This window comes from Canis lupus, chromosome 9 (assembly GCF_011100685.1).
Source record: "Canis lupus familiaris isolate Mischka breed German Shepherd chromosome 9, alternate assembly UU_Cfam_GSD_1.0, whole genome shotgun sequence".
Classification (NCBI taxonomy): domain Eukaryota; kingdom Metazoa; phylum Chordata; class Mammalia; order Carnivora; family Canidae; genus Canis; species Canis lupus.
The window spans coordinates 42,296,256-42,320,697 of NC_049230.1; the positions used below are offsets into that span (position 1 = coordinate 42,296,256).

At 46.8% G+C, this 24,442-nt stretch overlaps 1 long non-coding RNA gene across 1 annotated transcript; it reads right to left on the bottom strand.

Annotated features, from left to right (window-relative positions):
• Positions 1 to 4,244: 4,244 nt before the first annotated feature.
• Positions 4,245 to 23,709, bottom strand: LOC111097441. The gene is made up of 3 exons (XR_005364704.1): positions 22,491 to 23,709; positions 18,075 to 18,308; positions 4,245 to 4,641 (listed from the first exon to the last, which is right to left on the bottom strand). It is a non-coding gene; the product is annotated as an uncharacterized LOC111097441 (long non-coding RNA).
• Positions 23,710 to 24,442: the final 733 nt, after the last annotated feature.

The following is a 24,442-nucleotide window of genomic DNA, read 5'->3' on the forward strand; positions in this document are numbered from 1 at the left end:
GTGCATGGAACCTGCTTCTCCCTCTGCCTCTCTCTCTCTCTCTCTCTCTCTCTCTCTGTGACTATCATAAAAAAATAAAAAAAAATAAACTGGTTATTTTATGTTATATGAATTTTACCTCAGTGAATTATTTGTAATTAATTAATGTACTTATTTTAATATATGCACATGATAAAGAAAATTCCAATCTCATGGATGGGTGTAAATGAAAGATAGGTCTCCCTTCCATACCTGACCTTCAGATCTGACAATTTCTAGAGATTTTTATGTTCACTTCAGAGATATTTTAAGCTTTTGCAAGTATATATATAAAATGGAAGCACACTATACACACTGTTCTGCAGTGGCAAATTTTTTTTAAGATTTATTTATTTGAGCAAGAGAGAGAGAGAGAGCGAGTGTGTGCACACACGTGTATTGTGGGGTAAGGGCAGGAGAAGGAGAGAGAAACCTAAGCAGGCTCTGCGTTCACGTGGGGCTTCATCTCACAACCCTGATATCATGACCTAAGCCAAAAACGAGAGTCAAACACTTAACTGACTGGACCACCCAGGCATCCCTGCAGTGGAGAATTTTTTAAAATATAATTTCATGGGCCTTAACCCAGATCCAATCAGAATTTTCAAGGATGGGCACAGGATCTGTTTTTACAAAGCTTTCCAGGGGCTGTGAGTGTGCAAGCGGTTGATGGGGATGGGGCTGGCCCAACTTGTGGCTTCACTGCCATTCCTGAGTTCCCAGGCCTCCTGCCTTCAGCTTGGTTGGCCTCCTGGGGTCTTCTTAGTGCTGGCAATGCATATGATCCCTGGCCCTCAGTTCTCCTCCTTAAATACTCCTCTGTGCTCACCATCTCCCTGAGACCACCTGCCACCCTTCCAAGGATTTGGCTCCCAGGGGTCCCAACCACTGTGGGCTGTGAGGCTCCAGATTCCTCAAGATCCAATCTGGCTCTGCCTGTTGGCTTTTCACAGGCCATCATCCAGGGTCAGCATCTTGGAGGCTAGATCTCTAGAACCTGATGGAATTCTCACCTTGACTCTGTTCCTACCGAATAGCTAAGACGAGAGACTCACAAGAGACTGACAAATCAGAATGTTAATGTGTTTCAAAAATGTCTACCATTCATTGAGCCCCTACTATGTGCCGGGTATGGGGTTAGGCATTTCTTACAATAGCTCCCTCAGGGTAGATCTTGTTAAATTTCATTTTATAGGAAAGGAAGGAAACTGCAGTCAAGGAGCTGGCAGGCTAAGAAGTGGGGAAGCCAGTCAACCCTAAAATCCATATTCTTTCTTCTAGTCCACTTTGCCACACGGTCCAAAGCCTGGCAGTCATGATGCCAGGAAATATGGGAAAAATGGGTCTAGTTAGGAATGGAAACAAATATGTCTGCATCTAGGAGAGCCCTTCCTGCTGGTGAGTCCCTGGGAACTAAATTATAATCTGAAAATGAGAGTCAAGGGAACAAAGCATCTAGAAGTATTGTCCACAAAGCTACAGACACAGTAATCTTGACCCACAAAGAACTCTCATCTCTACTGGACTTAATGTTGGCATTTCCCCATCACCGAGAACCCACCCCCCCTTACAGAATGTTAGGTAAAACCTGGCAGATTCCTGTTCTCTCTTCCATCTACGTACGGACTAGCCCAATCCATGGACCTAAGTTCAAATCGCAGCTCCTCCATTTATCAGTCACGTGACTTCAGACTTGAGATGTCTCACTTCCCCTCCACCGTCCAGGATGTCTCCTGCATAAAGATTGTGTATAAAGCTCTCGGGAGGGGTGGGGGTAGGGGGCTGGTGTTAGCTCCCTCCCCTCCTGCAGACACAGCGTTCCTCCAGGCTCTTTTCTTCTGCTACATTCCAGTCCTGAGGGCTGTCTCCGGTCATGTTTATGGGACTTGGGTAATTCTTAATCCTCTCTGTCCTGGCCCTCTCTCCCCTTTGCCCTCAATCCAAACAGGCATATGATCAGGTCCTGGCCCAGACGCAGGGTAGATATAAAAAGGACATTGTATCTGAGACAGGGAGCTTGGAGCTCCTTGGGGGTGGATTTCTACCTCCCACGGCTCACTAATAAGGCTTGGGGAGTCACATGGAGACACGTGACCCCCCCCCCACCGGGGCCCAGATGGTCCCCCATCTCACTGCAGACTGGACAAGTTCTTTGGGACAACAAATCAGCTTCCCACTGCCTGATTCCCGGTTAGCCTCATGGCAGGCTTACCTGAATTCATAAATCAAACCCTCTTGTATTCCTAATGATCATCATTATTTCAAGGGATCCTTGGCCTTGGCTTATATTCACCAGACTGTATCTGCCTAAGATGTGGGGCAGAACTAATATCCATGGAACATTTACAACATGCTAAGTGAGTTATACATGAGTTATTTCATTTTGTCCTCAGAACAATCTTGGGAGGTGGGTTCTGTTTCTATCCCCAGCCCAAAGGCAATGACTAACATTTATACAGCACTAGGTAGCAGGGGTCATTCTCAGTGCTGCATGCTTATTAACTCATTCTATTGTCACTGCAGGCCTATAATGTAGATACTCCACATGACTCTCTTGACTGAGATTCAGAGAGGTTGAGCAAGTGGTCCAGGTCACACAGCCAAGCAAATGACGGAGCCTACGGTTCAAGTCCAGGCAGTCTGACTCCAGAGGCTCCCGACACTCTGCTGCACTGCCTCTTGTTTTTCTCAAAGCACGTCCCACATGCAGTTTCAGCAACCCACAGATACCATGACAGATCAATAGGGAGTGAGTCAGATGAGGCCTGGCTCAGCCACACAGGTTCCCGAGGTGCTGAAGGACAGACCATGCTGATTGATTTCTCGGCTGAGTCTTTAAATGTCAGCGTGTGCGTGACCATCTCAGACCTTGGGCACAGAAATAAAATGCAGAAGGAAAGGGCATTCTAATGCCAGGGATGAGAGGGAGTCTGGGCAACAACAGAGCAATGGCCTGGAGCACACATGTGTGCGGGCTGGTAGGCATCCTGTACCATGGGGACGGGCCCCTTGTAGGCAGTGGGGGATGGGGAGGAGAGTGGAGGGGGGGCACTGGTGAGAGCTGCACCCTTGACCTTGGGCTGCTGGGAAGCCATTTATAGCATGACACCAACCCAGGAGAGCTGGGTCTTAACCTGATTTAGCTCCTCTATCTGTATTGATTGGTCACTGTTAGGAACTGCTCACTTAGATCAGCCTGGCTGCCTGAGCACAGCTCGTCATCACAAATGCTGTGCACAAGAGCAAAGACAGCTCACCCTGCCTCCCACCCCCAGAATCCACCCAGACTCCCTCCTGCATGACCCTCTGGGCCTGCCCAGTTCAATCATTCACTGCTCTATGAGCCGGAGGGACAGACACACATGACAGAAATGGCTCCACCTACTCTCCTGCAGCCTGGAAGGAAAGACTGGCAGGATAAGGAGGAAACGGATACATATCTAACATGAGTTTCAGATGTGTTGTGTGCAATAAAGAAAATAAAATGGGGTGAGGTGAGAGGGACTGGGGGCTGTAGGGGGAGGAGAAGGCAGCCCAGGAAGGTCTCTTCAAGGAAGTGACATTTAAGCTGAATTCTGAGTGTTGGGGAAAATGGACTACTCTGAGATCTGAAGAGTTTTCAAGGCAGGGGAACAGCAGAGGCAAAGGCCCTGTGGCAGGAGCAGACTCAGTCTTTTTTGACTGGGAGAAGATCAGTGCTATGAACGGCAGAGAGGGAGGTGGTGAGTGAGGAAAGGAGGGTGGGAGCAGATACACTCCCAACCTGGGTGCTTTGTCCCTGTGGGATGGCTATCCTTCAAAAGTAACCCAAGTTCACCACCAGGACTTGACATTGATGGACCTTTCTCCTCCTCCCATCCATATTCCCAGATATGATTTTGGATAGGCCCTTTGCCTTTGTAATCTGGGTAAAGGGTTAGAGAAAGAAGATGACTCTTGCCCCACCATGCCTTAGAGAAAGATCCAAAATGGGAGGCTCAGAAAGGACCATGGGGAACTTCCCCACCACTTGCACATCCAGATCTGCCCTAGGTTCTGTCTGGGCCTCTGTTCCTGCTGGCCTAACATTGCCAATGACCCTGCCCTCATTCCACTTAGGGAAATCCTTCTCACTTGCCTAACATAAATGATTCTGACTCTGTGTAGCCTTCCTTTTTTTTTTTTTTTTTGAAGATTTTATTTATTTATTCATGAGAGACACAGAGAAAGAGAGGCAGAGACACAGGCAGAGGGAGAAGCAGGCTCCATGCCGGGAGCCTGATGTGGGACTCGATCCTAGAACCACGGGATCACGACCTGAGCCAAAGGCAGACGTTCAACCGCTAAGCCACCCAGGCGTCCCCGTGTAGCCTTTATTGACTCAAATCACATTTAACTGCTGGGCTGGGTTGGCTTTTGTTTTGGGGTTTTTTGTTTGTTTTGTTTTGTTTTGTTTTTACTGTTCAGCTGGCATTTGTTTGAAGGTCTATTTGATCTTTCATTTCCTTTTGTTTTATATTATAGCTTTCTGAATGCCTGTTTCTTCCATCACGCCACAAGATCTGTGAAGGGCAGGACTTCAGATGTCCTGGCTGTGAAGCTCTAGGTAAGACAGACTTTCCAGACCTCTGCTTCCTTTAATTCCTGCAAACCAAGATTTAATATCAGAAGTTTATTGGGAGTTGATTCCAGGAAGTGCCAGAAGGCAAATGGGGGAGTGAGACAAAGAAAGGAAGGAACCCCAAATAGGGTGCATTACCAAGCAATTTACCGAACTGGGCACCTGGAATTTAATCCTGTTGGGCAACCTGGTGAGACAAAGGAGAATATAAGTGCACAATTTGGCTGATCAGTCAGTACAGATACCTCAGTTCCACCCAGAGATTTGGAAATAATTGGTCTGGGTGTGGTCTGGGCATCAAAGGCTTTTTGTTTTATATTCCCCAGGCTATTGAATATACAGCAAAGTTCAAGATCACTAGTGTAGGGTGCACCTCAGAGCTGAGTTGGGGGGTGAAAAAAGTGAGATGTTAGCTACCAACTCTGTTCATTGTCAATTGAAGAGATATTTCCCAGCTTATTCTGTGAGTGGTCTTAGCATGCTCTCTTGGCCAGAAAAAAAAATAAATTAATTAGTTAAAACCAAACCCCCAAACTCACAGATGTTGGTAGTCAGCAGTCCCGGGTTCATGAGGGTGAATATGGGTAGGGTGTTGCCTGCCTGCATTGCTACATGCTTCATCTCTAAAATGGGGGTTCAAATAAAGTGAATTTTTTGAGAGGATTAGCAAATGTCTGCTCAGTACCTGGTACACAAGAGGCACTCAATAAACGTTGTTATTATGATCTCTGCTGTGGGTTATTGCCGTATTCCCTTCCGCACCCAGCCGGGGGATTTGCACAGAGCAGTTGCCCAGTATCGTAATTATCTCCCCTCTAAGACAGCAGTGCTGGAAATCTGAATCGATGGGGCTGCTGAGACACATCATTCAATCCAGCAGTTCCTGAGAATCTGAAATAGAGTCTTCCCCTAGATGATCTGATATTTTTAACCTTGGCAGCACACCGGAATCACCTGAGGATTTAACAAGAAAAATCCCTGTGCCTGGGTCCCACCCCCAGAGATTTCGGATTTAATTGGTCTGGGGTGAGGCCTGGGCATTCCAGATTTGTAACAGCTCTCCTGGAGACTTGAACATTGCAGACAAGGTGATTATTAACCAAGAGTGGGGGGTCAGGTGGAGGGTTGGGGGATGAGCAGGGATAGGATGGTGGCATAATTTTCCCCTCTGGTCCATCCAAAGCCTGTCCTCCACTGTGTCCTGGGGCTTTCAGAGACTCTGGTGTCTTGGAAAGAGGCGGGATTGGGATCCTGGTGGGGGTCCTCCTATCAAAGGGGGACTGTCCCCCTATCAAAGGGTGCTTGGCCGGGTCAGTTGGTAGAGCATGTGGCTCTTGATCTCCGGGGTCATGAGTTCAAGCCCCACATTGGGCATGGAGCTACTTAAAACAAAACAAAACAAAAAAGAAGGAATTGAAGTCATTAGGGAGAGAGATGGGAGAAACGATCTCAGAGCCTTCATGAGCTCCTTCCAGGCAGGGTGCTGGGCGCTGTACACACATGGTTAGTAAAAGCAGTCACAGCTCACCCATATGGGTTACCTGCTGTGTGTCAGGACTCTTCTAAGTGCTCATTTGCTGCTCTCATGATGCATAGCTTGTATCCCCATTCCACAAACAAGGAGATTTGGAGAGGAGGAGTGACTTGCCTGAGGTCACACAGGGGTGGCGCCGGACCACAGCCCAGTGAATGAGCTATCATACTGTCTTAATCAGACGTGGTAAAAAGCAAGGAGGCCACAATCACACCAAGGGGACAGAACAGTCTCTGAGTCCAATCCTGGCCTGCCCAATTCTGAAACTCTTCCTGGTCCCTTGCCCCAGCCTGTTCCCATGGCCCAATATTCCTTCTCTGGCTCCACTCTGGGCAAGTCTGGTCTCTCTTAATCATTTCCTCCCTATTGATGACCAGGCCCATTAAAGCAGACCCTGCCAGTAGCCCATGTAGCCTCACTGGGTCTCAGCCACAGCCAGGGCCTCCATCCCAACTGGTCCCTACATGGACTCCCACCGTCATCAAATCAGGCCCACTTAGCACAGAACGTACATCTCTAGCCCAACAAGGATGGTGCCTATTGGTAGGTCCCAGGGTGGCCTGATGTTCCTGCTGGGGTGTCTTACCACATTCCATCTCCAACATATTTTTAACCAGGGCTGTGGGGGCACCGGGAAAGATGTGTTTTGCTGGAGTGTGCACAGCCCAGCCGGTCTCAGGCACCCACCAGCTCCTCATACCCAACTGGGCAGATAATGCAGGACTCACCCTCTTTCCCCTCCCAGGCTCAGATCTATGTCCTTTTGAGAAAGTTCAGGAAGGCTGTGCTGCAATCTGGTAACACTGTTACCAATCTAAGGGCTTATAATGAACCAAATTATGCTGAATTAATTGGTTGTCATTAGCAGTGTCAGGGAGGGGGCTGGGGAGCAAGCAGCATCCACCAAGCTTGGGAAAAAGAGAGGCGGAGGCAGGACAGCCCACAATACAAAATGCGCTGCACAGCTTGTGCGAGAGAATTCCTTACTGTCAGCTCTTGCCAAAATAGCCAAGGCACCCACTCTTGCCTCTGACAGCACCTCTATTCTGAAACTGGATTCCCAGCCTTCGGCTTTGAACACTGCCTCCAGGTGCACCTGTCCTTGTTCACAAGAGCCACAACACAGCCTTGATGACAAGAATGAGGCTGTACCAGCCCCCCACTTCCCCAGTGAGCTTCAGGGTCAAATTACAAAGGAATCGGGAGGCCCCATCTCTTGGCCTAACATCCTCCTTCCTGCCTTGATGGAACAGGCAAGTGAGGAGTCCCCAAGTTAGTAATCACATCTAGTTAAGTGCTTGTAGGAAACAGAAAACAGAGGCTCAGAAGAACACACATGGTCTTGATCTTGAGATGGTGCAGAACAGCGCTGGCGTAGAGCCAAGAGCACCTGCCAGAGGCTACTCAAGCCCAGAGGTCTCATCCTGGCTCTGCTACTGATGAGCTATGTGGCCCTGGACCAGTCCTTCCCTTCTCTGATATTGAAATGACCAGTTGATGTGAATCTGGGGGTCTCAGACACTGAGAGGAGGCAGGGGTCTTGCAGCCATTACTGAGATGTAGGAATCTTCGTGTATGTCCTGCACACACGTTTGTGGGTGGGGAAAGGAAAGCCTCACACTCACATGTACTATTGTTTTTTCAAAGGAATATCGAATTGATGGTTATGAATAAAATAAAATTCCATTTTAAGGCAGTCGCTGAATTCACAGGAGTTTTTGGTCATTCTTTTCTTTTTTTTTAAGATTTTATGTATTTATTCTTTTTTTTTAAGTTTTTTTTTAAGCTTTTCACTTATTTATTTATTTCTAGAGACACACACACAGAGAGAGAGAGAGAGAGAGAGAGAGAGAGATGAGGCAGAGACACAGGCAGAGGGAGAAGCAGGCTCCATGCAGGGAGCCCAATGTGGGACTAGATCCGGGTTCTCCAGGATCACACCCCAGGCTGCAGGCAGTGCTAAACCGCTGCGCCACCGGGGCTGCCCTATGTGTTTATTCTTGAGAGACACAGAGAAAGAGGCAGAGACACAGGCAGAGGAAGAAGCAGGCTCCCTGCAGGGTACTTGATGTGGGACTCGATCCCAGGACCCCAGGACCACGACCTGAGCCAAAGGCAGATGCTCAATCACTGAACCACCCAGGTGTCTCCATTATTTTCTTTTTTTTTTTTTTTAATTTTTATTTATTTATGATAGTCACACACAGAGACAGAGAGAGAGGCAGAGACACAGGCAGAGGGAGAAGCAGGCTCCATGCACCGGGAACCCGATGTGGGATTCGATCCCGGGTCTCCGGGATCGCGCCCTGGGCCAAAGGCAGGCGCCAAACCGCTGCGCCACCCAGGGATCCCTCCATTATTTTCTTTTTTGATGAGACTTTATCTTTTAAATTTCTTATTGTGGTAAAATATGCATGACATAAGACGATCTCAACCATTTAGAAGCGTACAGTCGAGTGGCATTAATGAAATACATTTGAGCTGTTGTGCAACCACCACCACCATCCATCTCCAAAACTTTTTCATCCTCCCAAACTTAAACTCTACCCATCAAACACTAACTCCCCATTATTCCCCTTCTACCCAACCCCTGGTAACCACTGGCTATTATTTTCTTCTTATTTTTTTTTTTTAGGGGGGTAGGGGTTTAGAGGGAAAGGGAGAAAGAAAATCTCCAGCAAGCTCCACTCTCAGCATAATGCCCGGCACAGGGCTCGATCTCACAACCCTGAGACCATGACCTGAGCCAAAATCAAGAGTTGGATGCTTCACTGACTGAGCCACCCAGGCAACCCTGGTTATTATTTTCTTAATCAAAAGACACCCGGGAGGGGGCATCTGAGTAACTCAGTGGTTGAGTGTCTGCCTTCAGCTCTGGGCATGATCCTAGGGTCCTGGGATCGAGTTCTACATCAGGCTCCCCACAGGAGCCTGCTTCTCTCTCTGCCTATGTCTCTGCCTCTATGTCTCTCATGAATGAATAACTAAAGAATCTGAAAGAAAGAAAGAAAGAAAGAAAGAAAGAAAGAAAGAAAGAAAGAAAAGAAAGAAAGAAAGAAAGAAAGAAAGAAAGAAAGAAAGAAAGAAAGAAAGAAAGAAAGAAAGAAAGAAAGAGAAAAGAAAGAAAGAAAGAGAAAGAAAGGAAGGAAGAAAGAAAGACCCGAGAAATCAGAATAGTGGTTTCCTCACAGGCCTGGAAAGGGCACAGAGGAGCCTCGTGGGCAGCAGGAACTGTCCTATATCTTGATGTGCTGGCAGTTACAAGGGTGTGGACGTATGTAACATTCACTGAGCTATTCAATTACAAGTTATGCACTTTGCCGTACGCTTATTATACCCGAAATAACATAATTTTAAAAAGGGGGTGAGCCATGAGTTCAAATGGTTAAAATAACAACATCACAGGCAGGGAAGGGCCACATCTTTCCCCTGGTCAGGTTGTTAGGTGAGTGTATACCTTGCTTGTACAAACAGGGCAGGATTTGTCCTATCCTGAAATAATGCTAGGTAATGGACCATTTGTTTATTTATTTGTGAGAGAAAAATCATACCTTCTTTGAGCCAGGCCCTGTATAAGTCCCTGGAGATGCTGAGAGGGTCCCTAACCTCATGCAGCTGCATCAACCAATGCTATCTCCCTCACCCACCTCCGACATGAATGACCAGGTTCTGTGCCACCCCACCTAAAAGCTCCTGCTCAATCTCAGCTCACTTCCTCTCCTGTCCTCTCAGCAGAGGTCACCTTAAAGACTCTCTGAGGGCACATGGTGAAGCTCTGGCCAGATGATCATTAGTAGGGAGTAATCCTCTTTGCCAGGCAAAACAACCTCTACTCCTTCATAAACCTGTTACTCCTCAAACCCTCTGATCAAAGCACCTTGGTTTAACTCTAACTGGATGGTGTTGCAGTTTATCTGCTTTTGTGTCTTTGACCTGGAACTTCTGGAAGAAAGGGACTTGCTATATTCCATCGTGGTGTCGATTCTATTTATCCAGTGCCAAATATGTGCAGAGCGCAGAGCCTGGCACGTGGTAGATACTCACGAAGTTAATTGAATGGATCGGTGAGTTGGGTAGAGGAGTAGCAAGTCCAGAGTGGGTCCGAGGGTCACACAGCCATGACTGCAGGCGACACTCATGCCCAGACTCAGGCCCACCCTTCTTCTCTTGGCAGGCAGCAGCCACCCCATAAAACTTTCTGTCTATCCCTTTGAAGAGGTGGGTTTGATTTACATCAGCCATCACGCAGCAAAAATATGGGCCTTCAAACTTTTATTGCCTTTTTATTATTCCTGGTGACGCACAGAAATATCATCCAAAACATTAGCAATTACTTGAAGTTGCATGTTCTAGCAGTGTGGGGATGGGGGCTTTTCTAATTTGATAAGTCAGGGTGTTTCTATCAGGCAGGCCCAGGAGCCTCGGCAATACTGCAGCTGATTCAAAAGCAGAAATGATCTTTCAAGCCTCATTTTCATCTCCATCAGCACCCTATCAGACACCTTACGCCTGAGCCAATTCCCATCCATGTATAATTTATACATTTGATTTCAATAGATTAATCTCTGCCTCATTCACCAGGGGGTGGGGCAAGGAGAGCTCCCTCTTTTATTTTTCATGGTGAGTGATCATGTATTTTTCCATAGATTTCATTCTGCTCCCGCCTGGAGAATCATTTTTGTAAGACTAATCTCAAGCTTGCTTTCCTTAAGTTTTTAGGACTAGGTGGACTGGTGGCCACATATGTGGTTTTTTTCCAATTTCTGCAAGAGGTGGGTTCATCGCAGGCAGATCAGAGGGGAGACCACCCTGTCCCCTCCTGATGCTTAGAAATGACCACCTACTTTGGGGCTGGAAGATGGATGCTGGGAGAAGGCTGAAGCCACACTCACCCGGCACCAGGGAGCCCACTGACTTTTTTTTTTTTTTAAGATTTTATTTATTCATGAGAGACAGAGAGAGAGAGACAGAGAGGCAGAGAGGCAGAGACACAGGCAGAGAGAGCAGGCTCCATGCAGGAAGCCCGACATGGGACTCGATCCTGGGTCTCCAGGATCACGCCCTGGGCTGAAGGCAGCGCTAAACCGCTGAGCCACGGGGCTGCCCAGCCCACTGACTTCTGAGGCGGGTGTTCGCTCCCACCCCCTAAGTTCCCAGGGCCCTCCTCAAGTAGCTTAAATAGGTCTCCTGGAAGAAGACCAGAACATCACCAGAGAAAGACTAAGTGCTATTTCCTAAGCCTAACAAATTCTCACAATGCCAGACTCTGTTGTTCTCCCCTTTCTCCAGTTTTCTGCCCTGTTGGCTACTGTGAGAATCTCACCCAATTTTGGAGTCCCAGGGTTCCAAGAACTACCTTGGCAGTGATAGAACCCCTCCCCACACCTCGGACCCAAAGCCTCTCCTCAAGGGACTTGTGCTTCTCTGTGCCCTAGCAACCTCATGCCTGGCAGTCCAGCCACAGCCTTCCTTCTAGACTTCTAGAAACTCTTCCTGGTGGGCCAGTGTGGCAGCTTGTATTCTCCAAGATGGCTGCCACAAGGTCTCCCATCCCACATGTCCTCACATTGCGACACTGATGATTCTCCCATCCGGAGACGTGGGCTAAGTTTCCTCCACTCGAATCCAGGCAGACATGTGACTGGGGCAGAAGTAATGTTCTGTTTCCACCTGGTTCTCTTGGAACCCAGCTGCCGTGTTGTGGGGAAGCCCAGACCACATGGAGAGGCTCCGTGCAGGTGGCTGGGTGACAGTCCCTGCTGAGATCCTAGCCGACAGCCAGCATCATGGCCTGTCACGTGAGCGAGGAAGCCTTTGAAATGTCTCCAGCTCCAGCTACCGTCTGACCCCAGGGATCCTTAACCAAAGCCGTATAGCTGAGGCCAGGTAGTCTATAGCACCATGAGAGATAATAATAAAATGTTGTTGTTTTCTGCTACTACTTACGGAGATGATTCATTTCAAAGCAATAGATAACTGAAATAGGCCTGGTGAGCAGAGCAAGTAAAGACAAAAGTGGGCCTCTGGCAGCTTTTCCACCTCCCCAGCTAAAAAAGATACCCCATCTTTATGCAAAATCACATGCACACGAGTGCTGGCAGCCTCTGGTCCTCCCTTAGCAGATGCTTGGAAAGGAGGACAAGGTGGGGGGGATCCCTGGGTGGCTCAGCAGTTTAGCGCTGCCTTTGGCCCAGGGCGCGATCCTGGAGTCCCGGGATCAAGTCCACGTCGGGCTCTCGGCATGGAGCCTGCTTCTCCCTCTGCCTGTGTCTCTGCCTCTCCCTCTCTCTCTCCTTGTCTATCATGAATAAATAAAAAAGGAGGACAAGATGGGGAAGAAAGAGAAACAATATCCATTTAGTGCTTGCCATATATGAGGAAAGTGACTTCTTGCCCATTATACAGATGAAGAAACTGATGTCCAGAGAAGTTAAGTGACTTGCGTGAGGTCACCCTGCTAACACGTGTGCTGTTTGTGAAGCGAGGTCTGCATAAGTAGCCTATGGTCTAACTAACACACATGTGGAGGAAAGAGATACTCAATACATATCAGTTGAATGAATGAATGAATGAATGAGTGAATGAATGAATGCATTCTGCTTGCCTTCTCTCTCTGGCCTTTCTCTTTCCTGGTGGCTCAGAAGGCAAGTTGAACAGTCAATCAGACAACCCACCTGATTTGCTTTTCCTAGGAAGGGGAAGAGAAGGGAGGACACGGGTGTGAGCTGAACCCAGGACCGCACTGTGGCTAGTCTCATGGAGACAGGCTGGCCTTCCTGCTGGGCAATGGTCACCATCCCGCCCTCCCTCTCTGGCCAGGGCCTCGGGGCTACCTCCTCTGGTCTCAGCTCTCTTGAAGGTTCAGCTACCTGCCTGGGTTCCTGGTTGTCCTGCCTGTGTGTGCAGTATCTGGTGTCAGTTCCTAGATGCAGGGCCAGCGGGCTTCTCTGTGCACCCTTGTCCTCTCCAAGCACAGCTGGAATCAGAAATAACTTTCTCCAGTGCCACAGGCTTTTGAGAGGGCTGCAGGTCCTGTAGCTGCACTGCCTTTCCCTTGTTCATTTTTTATTTATCCCAATCATTTTTTCCAGAAAGGGGGAGAAGGCAAGCATGCAGAGGAAGCTACACTGACCAAGCACTGACCATGTCCAAGCACTGTATAATGTACACAAATCATCTCATTTGATTTTCATAATAAGGCTACAAGCTACATATTATTATCCTTATTTTACAGACAAAGAAAGCGAGGCTCAGAGAGGTTAAGTAATTTTCCTGAAGTCACATAGTTATATGATTTGGAACTTGATTTCAAGCCCCATCAAGTCTGTATCTAAAGCTCTTTTCCTTTTTCCCAGGAATGAGAGTCCTCTTGCCCCCAAAGCAGATAGGACCATTATGGGACCAGGTGATAATCCCATCTCTGTCACCCACATATGGAGCTGGGGCAATAAACACTGGCAAAGATCACAAGGGCGATACTCAGTAAAATGAATCTGAGCTGGCCTGAGCTTCTTTGCTTCTGTCTGCAAGACAAGTGAAATTCAGGTATTTAGTTCTGGCCTGAACTCATCCCTCAGCCAACTACCACAACCTGCCACAACCCTGCCTCCCAGAGCTCAGACCAGGCCAGACGCCTCCCCCACGTAGCTGACCTAACCCACCACTGAACTCCATTTCTGCTGAATCCCATGGCGGCATAGAGGTTCAACACCTAGGCTCAGGAAGCTAAACAGCGTGGGTTCAAATCCTGGTTCTTAATACTAATATGACCTCTAGCAAGTTATTCAACCTGATCTTGGCTCAGTTTCTCCATTCGCACAATGGAGCTAATGAGGGAAAACTCACCCCTGAGGACTGTGAGTTAGCTCGTTGAAAAGGTTTATCACATAGGAAGTTGGTTACCAATGCTATTTCTGGTTTGATTTAAACGCTGCCTGAGCATACGTCCTCCACACCCAGAAAGAACACTTTCTAGGGCTTGCAGCATGCCATTCCAAAGCCCATATGAAACAGCCCTGCCGGCCCCCTCACCCCACCGATCGCCCATCAGAGAGCCAGCCAGGGACTGGCTGGGAGGCCTTTCCACATAAAGAAGGATGCTCTTTGAAATTGGCCAGGTGTGGCCTTCATAACTCACAAGCCAGCTGCACCCTTCTTTCCCTTCATGTGGCACAAACTGCTTCACCACATTCAGGCCTCACCTTGAACCCTCAGATCATTTCCTCCAATTGCCTGTGCCTGGCCTGGAGGCAGTGCCCCACGCAGAGAGCAGGAGAAACAGCTGCTCATTATTTTTGCCTCCTCCCCTCCATTAGGATATGAATCACTTCACAAGAGAGGACTCTACAGCCCGAGGGTGAAGTGGTGACCTCACTGCTCCGTTCACTAAGTTCCAGGCATCCCCAAAATGCCAGTGACCTTTTCGTTCCCTTTGATGAGTTGATGCCAGGCTTCAATGGCAGAGATTGTGCCCCCAGCCCCCAAGTTCAGGTGCAGAGCCATTCCAGCACATCAAGGGATTCTAAACTCTAAATGGCACAGGTTAGAGTTTATTGAGTGTGTTTGTGGCTTTTTCCCATCAGTACCCTGACCGGTAATAGCAAAGTCAAGTTGAAGCCAGGTTGGCCCAAGATGTAGAAGCAGAACACTAATTCTGTTAGGCTTCTCAACAGAGCCATCCCGAATCGCCAAGGTAACCCCACACACCCTGTCCACCTGCCTCACGTGTATAGCAGCACACATTCATTCCCTGGTTCCTTCTGTCAGCTGACATGTATTTACCTCCTATATCAGAATTTTTAAAAAGATACTCACTGAGCTCCTGATTTGTAGCAGGTCAAGTGCTAAGTGATAAACAGGTACTGTCTCATTTGTTCCTCATAATTACCCTGTGAGGTAGGTAGTATTATTAAACCCATTTTATTGAGGTGGAAACTGAGGCTCGGCATGGTTAAGAAACTTGTCTAGATTTCACATCCAATGAACAAACAGCTGAGCCAGGATTTGTTTTGTTCTCTGTTTTTTTTTAAGATAGATTTATTTATTTATTTACCCATTCACTCATTCATTCATTCATTCATTCATTCATGAGAGACACACACACAGAGAGGCAGAGGCACAGGCCCAGGGAGAAGCAGGTTCCATGCAGGGAGCCCAATGTGGGATTCGATCCTGGGACTCCAGGATCATGCCCTGGGCCAAAGAAGGACACTCAACCACTGAGCCATCTAGGCATCCCATCTTTCTCTTGTTTTAATATCAAGAGGTCTGAGTTCCTGGACTTTTCTACAACATATTCATTAACTGTCATTGCGAGAAATGCCAAAGTTAAAGATGAATAGGCAAAGGGGAGCCTGGGTGGCTCAGTCAGTTGAGTGTCTGCCTTCAGCTCAGGTCATAACCTCAGGGTCTTGGAATCGAGTCCTGCATTGTGCTCCCTGCTCAGTGGGGAGCCTGCTCGCCCTCTGCCCCTCCCCCTGCTTGTACTCTCTTTCTTTCTGTCTCTCTTGCTCACTATCTCTCTCAAATAGCTAAATAAAATCTTCAAAAACAAATGAATGGGAAAAAATAATTTAAGATGCTGAAATCTTGCAATGGATACCTAGGTAGGTATTATGATATAATCATCCCTGTTATGGTTAACATTTTAAATTTTCATCATGTTTTAAATAAAAAAGTTAATAATAGAAAGAAAGAAAGAAAGAAAGAAAGAAAGAAAGAAAGAAAGAAAGAAAGAAAGAAAGAAAGAAAGAAAGAAAGAAAATACCAGGGACCCCTGGGTGACTCAGTGATGGGCATCTGCCTTCAGCTCAGATCATGACCCCAGGGTCCTGGGATCAAGTTCTACATCAGGCTCACTGCAGGGACCTGCTTCTCCCTCTGCCTGTGTCTCTGCCTCTCTCTCTGTATCTCTCATGAATAAATAAGTCAAAAATCTTAAAAAAAAAAAAAAAAAGGAAAGAAAGAAAGAAAAATACCAAAGTTGAAAACCTAGAAAAAGTAGCCCCACCAATAGCTGTATTCAAAATCCACCATCCTGGTACCAGATCTGAGCACCTCAGCATGGTCACCTAGACTCAGTATGTGAGGAAAGCGTAAGCAGTGCTTCCCAAAGTCTGTCCTATGGAACTCCTACCCCAAGAGATGCTATACCATAACAAACAAACAGACAAAAATGCCAAAAAACTCAGTTCCATAATTAAACAGGTTTGAGAGACTCTATATACTCTAGTTCCTAAGGGTTTACTACACTCCTTAGCAAATTGTAAGTTTGAGAAGTTTTTCAGTAAAGAGATCTGTTTCCCTTTCTTTAACTCAGCACCTCTTCAATTTATATAATCCCAGAATCCTTTTATCCTTTTTAGGTTCCATGGAATCAGTGTTCAGTGGAACAGACTTTGGGAAATGCTGTTCTGGTATCTCCACCCTCGCCTGAATCAGACCAGGTTCATCTGCAGATCATCAGCCTGCCAGCTATAACCACCCACTCCTCGGGCAGTGCCAACGAGGCCAGCAGCACGTGGCCTGGGCCCGTGGAGCAGAGCTCCCGCTCCCACTACTAGCAGAGGGGCCCCCTGGCTGCCTCTCAGACCCCTGGACTCCGGAGCCAGCAGCCAGCCCAGCCCACAGATGACCTCCCTTGACTTGATCCCCCGCCTTCAGGGAGAGCCTCCCGGACTCCCAGTGCCAGCCCTGTCACAACAGCCCCCGCAGCATGCATGCCTGATCCCTGCCTGAGAGGACCCGCCAGGAAGAAAGCCTGGGTGACAAGCTTGACCCACGAGGTAGGGACCCCCTGAGCAGCACTTGAGCAGAGCCCTGTGCTGGGGAATCAGCCTGTGTTTAAGCAGAGGCATCCGACAGCTTGCAGGACGAAGACACAAACAGCTCCCAAGCTCCAAACGCCTTCACAAACTTCCAGTGTGTGAAAGAACCCACCTGCCTCTCCAGCACCCCACCCACCAGGTGACACCGGCAGCAGCCACTGCCACCGCCTCCACCCCCGACAGCCAAAGTCATGCGAACACTACCAGCCTTTGCCGGTCGGCTCCTAAAGTTGGGGCCAGCATCACTGGTACATTCTGTCCAGCTCAGAGCTGAGGGCACAGGTCAAGGAATAGTGAGAATCCCAGGATGGGATGGTCTGGGGATGTGGGGTGTGTGAAATCAATATAGTTGTCTACTTCCTCATGAAATTTGCTTCTCCAAGACAAGCATCCTCTTTTTAAAGCATTGGGATTAGGGACGCCTGGGTGGCTCAGTGGTTGAGCGTCTGCCTTCAGTTCAGGGCCTGATCCTGGGGTCCTGGGATCGAGCTCCACATCGGACTCCCCACGGGAGCCTGCTTCTCCCTCTGCCTATGTCTCTCTCTGTGTCTCTCATGAATAAAAAATAAAATCTTTAAAAAATAATAAAGAAAGAAAATAAAACAATGCTGATGGCTTCATGTGTGTATGTGTGGGTAGGGGAGGGAAGTCCAGAACACAGGAAGAAGCCAAAATGTAAGGGTTCTATTAGACAGCACTGCCTTTAAAAGGTCCATGTTTCCCATGATTGATAATGAACTTCGGCATCAATAAACTGCTCACCTTCTCCGCCTTACCCCCACTCCCAATGGGTCCCCCCACCGTGAAATTTATAGTGCCTCTCTTGGATTGCTACAGTCTACAGCATGCGTAGAACCGAAACAGCAGCTAGAGGGCAAGGCAATTAACCACTTCCCTAGGCTGAAGTTCCAGCCTCTTACTGCCTTGATAATTTACTTGGTAAAGTGGCAGGCACCTTGGCTCAGAGTCACTTTCCAAATCTATTTAAAAGTCCCCGAGTTCTGCTGAGTCTGATTTCACTCTCTGAACAGGACAAAAAACAATAAAGTCTTCAACAGTTCATTGTCTGGTGCTAAATATCACCCGTGATACTTACTTAAAAGCTTGTAATTACAATACAACTTGGTTTTCCTGCAGAGCTTCCATTCCTGGTATACTAGGAGACAGAATTAGTGGTTTTATTGTCTTAGCGCATCTTTGGAGCAGTGGGCCAAAGATTATATCACTGGGTGTCATCCCTTCTCCACCACGTCTTCTTATTTCTGCAGAGATCCTGCAGCCCTCAGACCCAGCCTCATGGTTCTCCTGGACGAGTTGTGGAGGTTCTGAGCTTTTGGGGAAAATACAAGAAATGGAAATGCTAAGACCAAAAGGAGCCAAAATTATATCACAATCTGTCCAATTCTGAACCAGTGATATTGTCTACCCTGACCTCTCCTTGCCCCCCACTGCATTTTCTCCTGCTTCTTATTCAGTGAACAGCTCCACCATCCACCACTGGCTCAAGTCACCAACTTGGCGGTCATCTGGGACTTACCCATTTCCCTTGCCACTATCCCCTTGCCAGATTCACCCAATCTCCTGAATCCTGTCAGGGCTATTGTTTCTTCTCAAGTTTACCTCTACCTTCTCTGTTCTGACCACCACCACTTTTCCTGGTTTAACAACAGGCTCCTACGCAATCTCCCTGCCTCCAGGCTTGCTCCCTTTTCTCTATTCTCCACACCACAGCCAGGATAATCTTTAACATAAAACCCAAAATAGATCAGGTCACTGCTCTGCTTAAAACCCCTCAGGAACTTCCTGCATTCACCAGGACAAAATTCAAATTCTGACCTTGGTACCTAATACCCCTCCTGTCGGCATCATGGTACCTAATACCCTTCCTGTTGGTGTCTGGGGCCACCTCTCCAGCTTCCTTTCTTGTACCCTCTCTCTCTTTTTTTTTTTTTTTCTCCAAAGATCTTATTTATTTATTCATGAGAGACACAAAGAGAGAGAGAGAGGCGGAGACATAGGCAGAGGAAGAAGCAGGCTCCACGCAGGAAGCCCGATGTGGGACTTGATCCCAGGTCTCCAGGATCACACCCTGGGCTGAAGGTGGCACTAAACCACTGAGCCACCAGGGCTGCCCTTGTACCCCTTCTCTTATCAAATATTAAACTATTGTAGTTCTCAGAACACATCATGCCTTTCATGCTTCTAGCTTTGGCACATACTGTTTCCACGTTCTGGAGCAAGTTTCCATCTTTCTCCCAGCTAAGTCCATTCCATTCTCCAAGACTCATCTCCTGCAGAACTTCCTCTGGAAAACTTTCTAGAGAGGTAAAAAGACCATCTTGCCTCCCTACTCTTCCCAAGTGTTCACATAAAATCATGCTGTTGTTGTTGTTTCTTAACCCTCTGGTATACGACACAAAGTGAGGCAGATCTCTGAGTAATGCCTGACCCATAGCATTCATCCTTCCTTTCCTCTACCATAAGGGAGCCCCACTTTGCTGTACTCACTCTCTCCGAAGAAGCTCCAAGCTTCAGGGAAAGCTGACCGCATCTGATTGGTCCAAGGGTAAATGCACTTCCTTTCACTAGAACTGGCTCAAGAATGTCACGTGACCTAGTTCGGACCAATGAAATATGCTATTTCTTGAAAGAAACAGAAAAGAGAGGGATCCCTGGGTGGCGCAGCGGTTTGGCGCCTGCCTTTGGCCCAGGGCGTGATCCTGGAGACCCAGGATCGAATCCCACATCGGGCTCCCGGTGCATGGAGCCTGCTTCTCCCTCTGCCTGTGTCTCTGCCTCTCTCTCTCTCTCTCTCTCTCTCTCTCTGTGACTATCATAAATAAATAAAAATTAAAAAAAAAAATCTTTAAAAAAAAAAAAAAAAAGAAACAGAAAAGAGGTGCGAGATGTCCCTGCTTCTGCCTTCATATCAGATATATATTTGGTGTCAGGATCTCTTTGGCAGTTGGGTGAATTCTATGGACCCCTTCTTAGAATGATATTTTTATTTATGTATTTTTTAAATTAAAAAAAGATTTTATTTATTTATTCATGAGAGACAGAGAGGCAGAGACACAGGCAGAGGGAGAAGCAGGCTCCCTGCAGGGAGCCCAATGCAGGACTCAGTCCCAGGACCCTGGGATCACAACCTGAGCCAAAGGGAGACACCCAACCACTGAGCCACCCAGGTGCCACGGGAATGATATTTTTAGACATATCAAATAAACTATGTGCAAACAATTATAATGTCACACAACTATTAAAATATGAAAACATAAATACTTTTACTTTATTAACCAATAAAGTATTAACTAATTAATAAAGTATTAATACTTTATTAACACATTCCATATCAAGATCTAGTGGCAGGTCTAATAACTACTATAATTTCAAATTTTTAAGCATAAAATATATTTCATGATATATTCACAATTATAATGTTACTTAAAAATACATGTAACTTCTATTGGTGGCAAACTCATACTATTCTACTACTACTGTAGTTTGTTGCCTACATTCATAATCAAAGGAAATACCAAATTTTAGTTAGAGATTGGTTTTGTGATTCTTTTTCCTACTGAGGTTTGTGCATCCCTGAGTTTGTCCATGGAGCTCAGAAAATTCCTGCTCTGGACTTTTATACTCTCTGGTTGTGATGGCTGGAACCACTGCAGCCATTTTGCTAACGACCTAAGGATGAATTAGTATGGAGGTTAGCATAGCAAAAAGATGAAAGACTAGGTCAATGCTGATGCCGAGTCTCTAAACAACCAACCCCAGAGCCCATGGACTTCAGCTATGAAAAATGATAAAATTACATATTGTTTAAGCCCATTTGAGCCAGCATTTCCATTACTTTAGCTAATTTACAAAGTATAAAAAATATTTAACTTTATATCAGAGTCACTGTCATAGGACAGAATAAATTCGACATCTACACTATAATGAATACATTACATTTTAAAAAGGTAAATACTCAGAACTCCTCACTTTTCAATTATCTTACTACATTTTATTACTATGTATGCTCTTGAGGTTATTTACATCTATTGTGTCTGTGTGGTAGAAATACTACATGTAATGTAGTGCTACCATGGATCTCTTTCCAAATCCACATTCCATGACTTAAAGGTGGTAAATTGAAATCAGCCACAGTGGGAGTATCCATCATGGATACTGTTGATTGTAAGAACTTAAGAAAATGATGGTGAAATGTCAATAATGCAGACTCGATTTAAACACATGTAGTATCTCTACTTGCTACATTGTGACTGGCACAGAAAATTCAGGAAATGTTCTTTTAGAGCTCAAAAACTACTACTTGATTCAGCAAAGAAGTCACTATGTCATTAGTGAACAAATGAAGAGCCAATAGACATCGGTGGTGTTTCTCTCCTGTATTACTCCTTAACAGAAACGAAAATGTCAACCCATACTCACATTGGAATTATACTCACTTATTTAGTGACATGTGTGCCTTCTTTGCTGAATAGAATAGTAATCAAGCATTTATTCATAGTCTGATTTTGTCAAATCATGGTTGAATTGCAGCCATAGTTTAGCTATGGGCATAAGAGTTCAACAAAGGTCAGGCATCATGAGAATCAATTGCCTGTATGGGATTTACAATACTGCATTGTGTATCTTGTTATTTGTGAATTGTGTGTTACATTCCTTTTCTATCTATAAAATTTATAAAATTTTATAATAAACATATAAATTATATAAAGTTTATGACAAACATTTTTTTCTGGAGAGCTGTTTTTTTTTTAAGATTTTATTTATTTTATTTATGAGAGATCCATAGAGAGAGGCAGGAGACATAGGCAGAGGGAAAAGCAGGTTCCCTACAAGGAGCCCAATGTGGGACTGGACCCCTGGACACGGGATCACACCCTAAGCTGAAAGCAGATGCTCAACCACTAAGCCACCCAGGTATCCTCCCAGAAAGCTGGTTTTTAAACATTTACTAGCACCCTATTTTAACCATCTTTGAATCCTGAATAGTGTGGGCCCTAGCTGATTATTAAGTTTATGATTCTGTCACACAGAGTAAGCAAAACTGGGTGAACAGCTCCCTTACAGAATTGTTTCACCAGGGGACTCCTGGGTGGTTCAGTGGTTGAGCATCAGCCTTTGGCTCCGGGCATGATCCTGGGATCAGGGATCCAGTCTCGCATCGGGCTCCCTGCGTGGAGCCTGCTTCTCCCTCTGCCTGTGTCTCTGCCTCTGTGTGTGTGTCTCATGAATAAATAAATAAAATCTTAAAAAAAAAAAAATTGTTTCACCAGACTTATTTCTTTTGAATGTGCTGTCTGTAACAATAGTATCTTTCATACTTGTTGCAATTGTCCTTGAGTGGGGACACTGGCGCTTTCATCCTCATATGCATAGCTTGGTGCACTTGCCCTAACAGGGGGATGCCCTGAAAGTAACAAAACTTGCAGAACCGGAGCCACACCCAGCCTTCCAATAGTTGTCTTTTCCTGCAAGTTTACCATGACACACATACCAGACCACTCCCTGGAGAGTATTTCCATGATAACAGGACTGGGGAAGGGAGCTTCCTTCCTCACCAGAGGTCCAGGGCAGTGGGGCAGCATGCTAAGAGGATAGTCCAGAGGCAGGCAGTGCCACAGAAATAGGGCACTCTGGGCAGGGGTGACTGTTGTGCAACAGGAGGCACTGAGCTCCATCGGGAGCGAGGGTCTTTCCAGAGCTGGGGAGATAATGTCAGACCACCTGGACTTGTTCACCAATACCCTTGGGGACTCCCAGATATGTTAGGGAAAGCCTAGTCCTACAGTTACTCAGGTGGGACTACCCAGCAGCAACCTTCCAGTTTCACTACTCAAGAGACCTCATTTGTACATTCGTCAAGCTTCATTTTGCAGACAAGAGAGCCCATCTCAGGAGAGAGATGACTCAACCAAAGGAGTCACATGGTGAGTCAGAGTCCAGCACTGTGGATGTGTCTCTGTTTCATCCAGTCTGCTCTAGGCAAGAATTCTCCTTTAAATAAGCAATAGAAGCATCAGCTCCTTGCATAGAAACACTCAGAGCCAGCTGGCATGTCTGTGAACCAGCAATTGTGCTTCTCCCAGACCATTTACAGCTTTGGAAGGAGAGTGCAGGGTGAGGGTGCTCCAGAAGCACGACGCCCAGGGCTTTTACACAACGGCCAAGCCGTCCCCACCTTGGCTCATCATCCACCTGATTCATCTGTGTCTGTGTCCGTCTGGCCCCCCAATACAATGCAAGTTCCCATATGCAGAGAACATGACATACATGAGCTATAGGGTCAGAACTGGTTTCAAATAACACTGTTGCCACTTACTAGCTGTGACACTGGGCAAGTCCAACATATCGATTAAAGTAAAGGTACAAAAATTCACTGAAGGCCTATAGAAGTCAGGATCTCTGTCGTTGTGGTTGAATCCCAATTCAAACAGGATTAAGCAAAAAAAGATAATTTACTGGCTCAGCCACCCCACTAATCCTGGAACAGATCTCGCAGACTTCGGATGGGGCCGGACCCAGAGGAAGGATTTCTTCAGGACCCACATTCACTCTCTCCGTCTCTGGCGCTCCCATTCTCTTCTTGGCTCTATTCTCCAACAGGCTCTTTACTCAGAGGAGGAAAGCGACGGCCCAAACTCCAGGCCCACCCACCGCGGGGCTCAGACCAGGTGGAAACGAGACTCCCTCTCTTCTCAGTAACGCCCACAGGAATCCTGGGAGTCGCTTGGATTGGACCGATCTCAGTCACGTGCTGGACCTCTGAGCCAATTACTGCGGCGAGATAAATCCAGAGCACTGATTGGCCACGCATGGGTCACATGCTCCTCCCCGAGGGGATGAAGCCCCGCCCAGAGCCCAGGTGCTACAAATGCTGTAGCGAGTAGAGAGAGTTCCTCAAAGAGAAACAGAGGACTGTTCCCGAAAGCGAGGGCAGTGGATTCTGGATCGCTGAAAAGATGGCATCAAATGCCCACTCTGGGGGCAGCCCGGGTGGCGCAGCGATTTAGCGCTGCCTTCAGCCCGGGACCTGATCCTGGAGACCTGGGATCGAGTCCCACATCGGGCTCCCTGCATGGAGCTTGCTTCTCCCTCTGCCTGTGTCTCTGCGTCTCTCTCTCAATCTCTGTGTCTCTCTCATGAATAAATAAATAAAATCTTAAACAACAGCAACAACCAAATGCGCACTCTGCCTACTCTCTGCCAGGCCCTTGTTTCATTATTTTCATCAAACTCCACAACAATGTAATTTAACCTTTCAGAACTGCAGTTTCCTCTTTTAAAATGAGAATAATGAGATCTAATAAGAAGAATAGCTACCGCTTATTTAGTACTTACTGTACCAGGCACTGGGCTAAGTGCTGTATGTATTCCAACTCACTTAATTATTTATGTCTTAAGATGGTTGTTAGACATAAATTAAAATAGATGACATAAAAGGTCTGA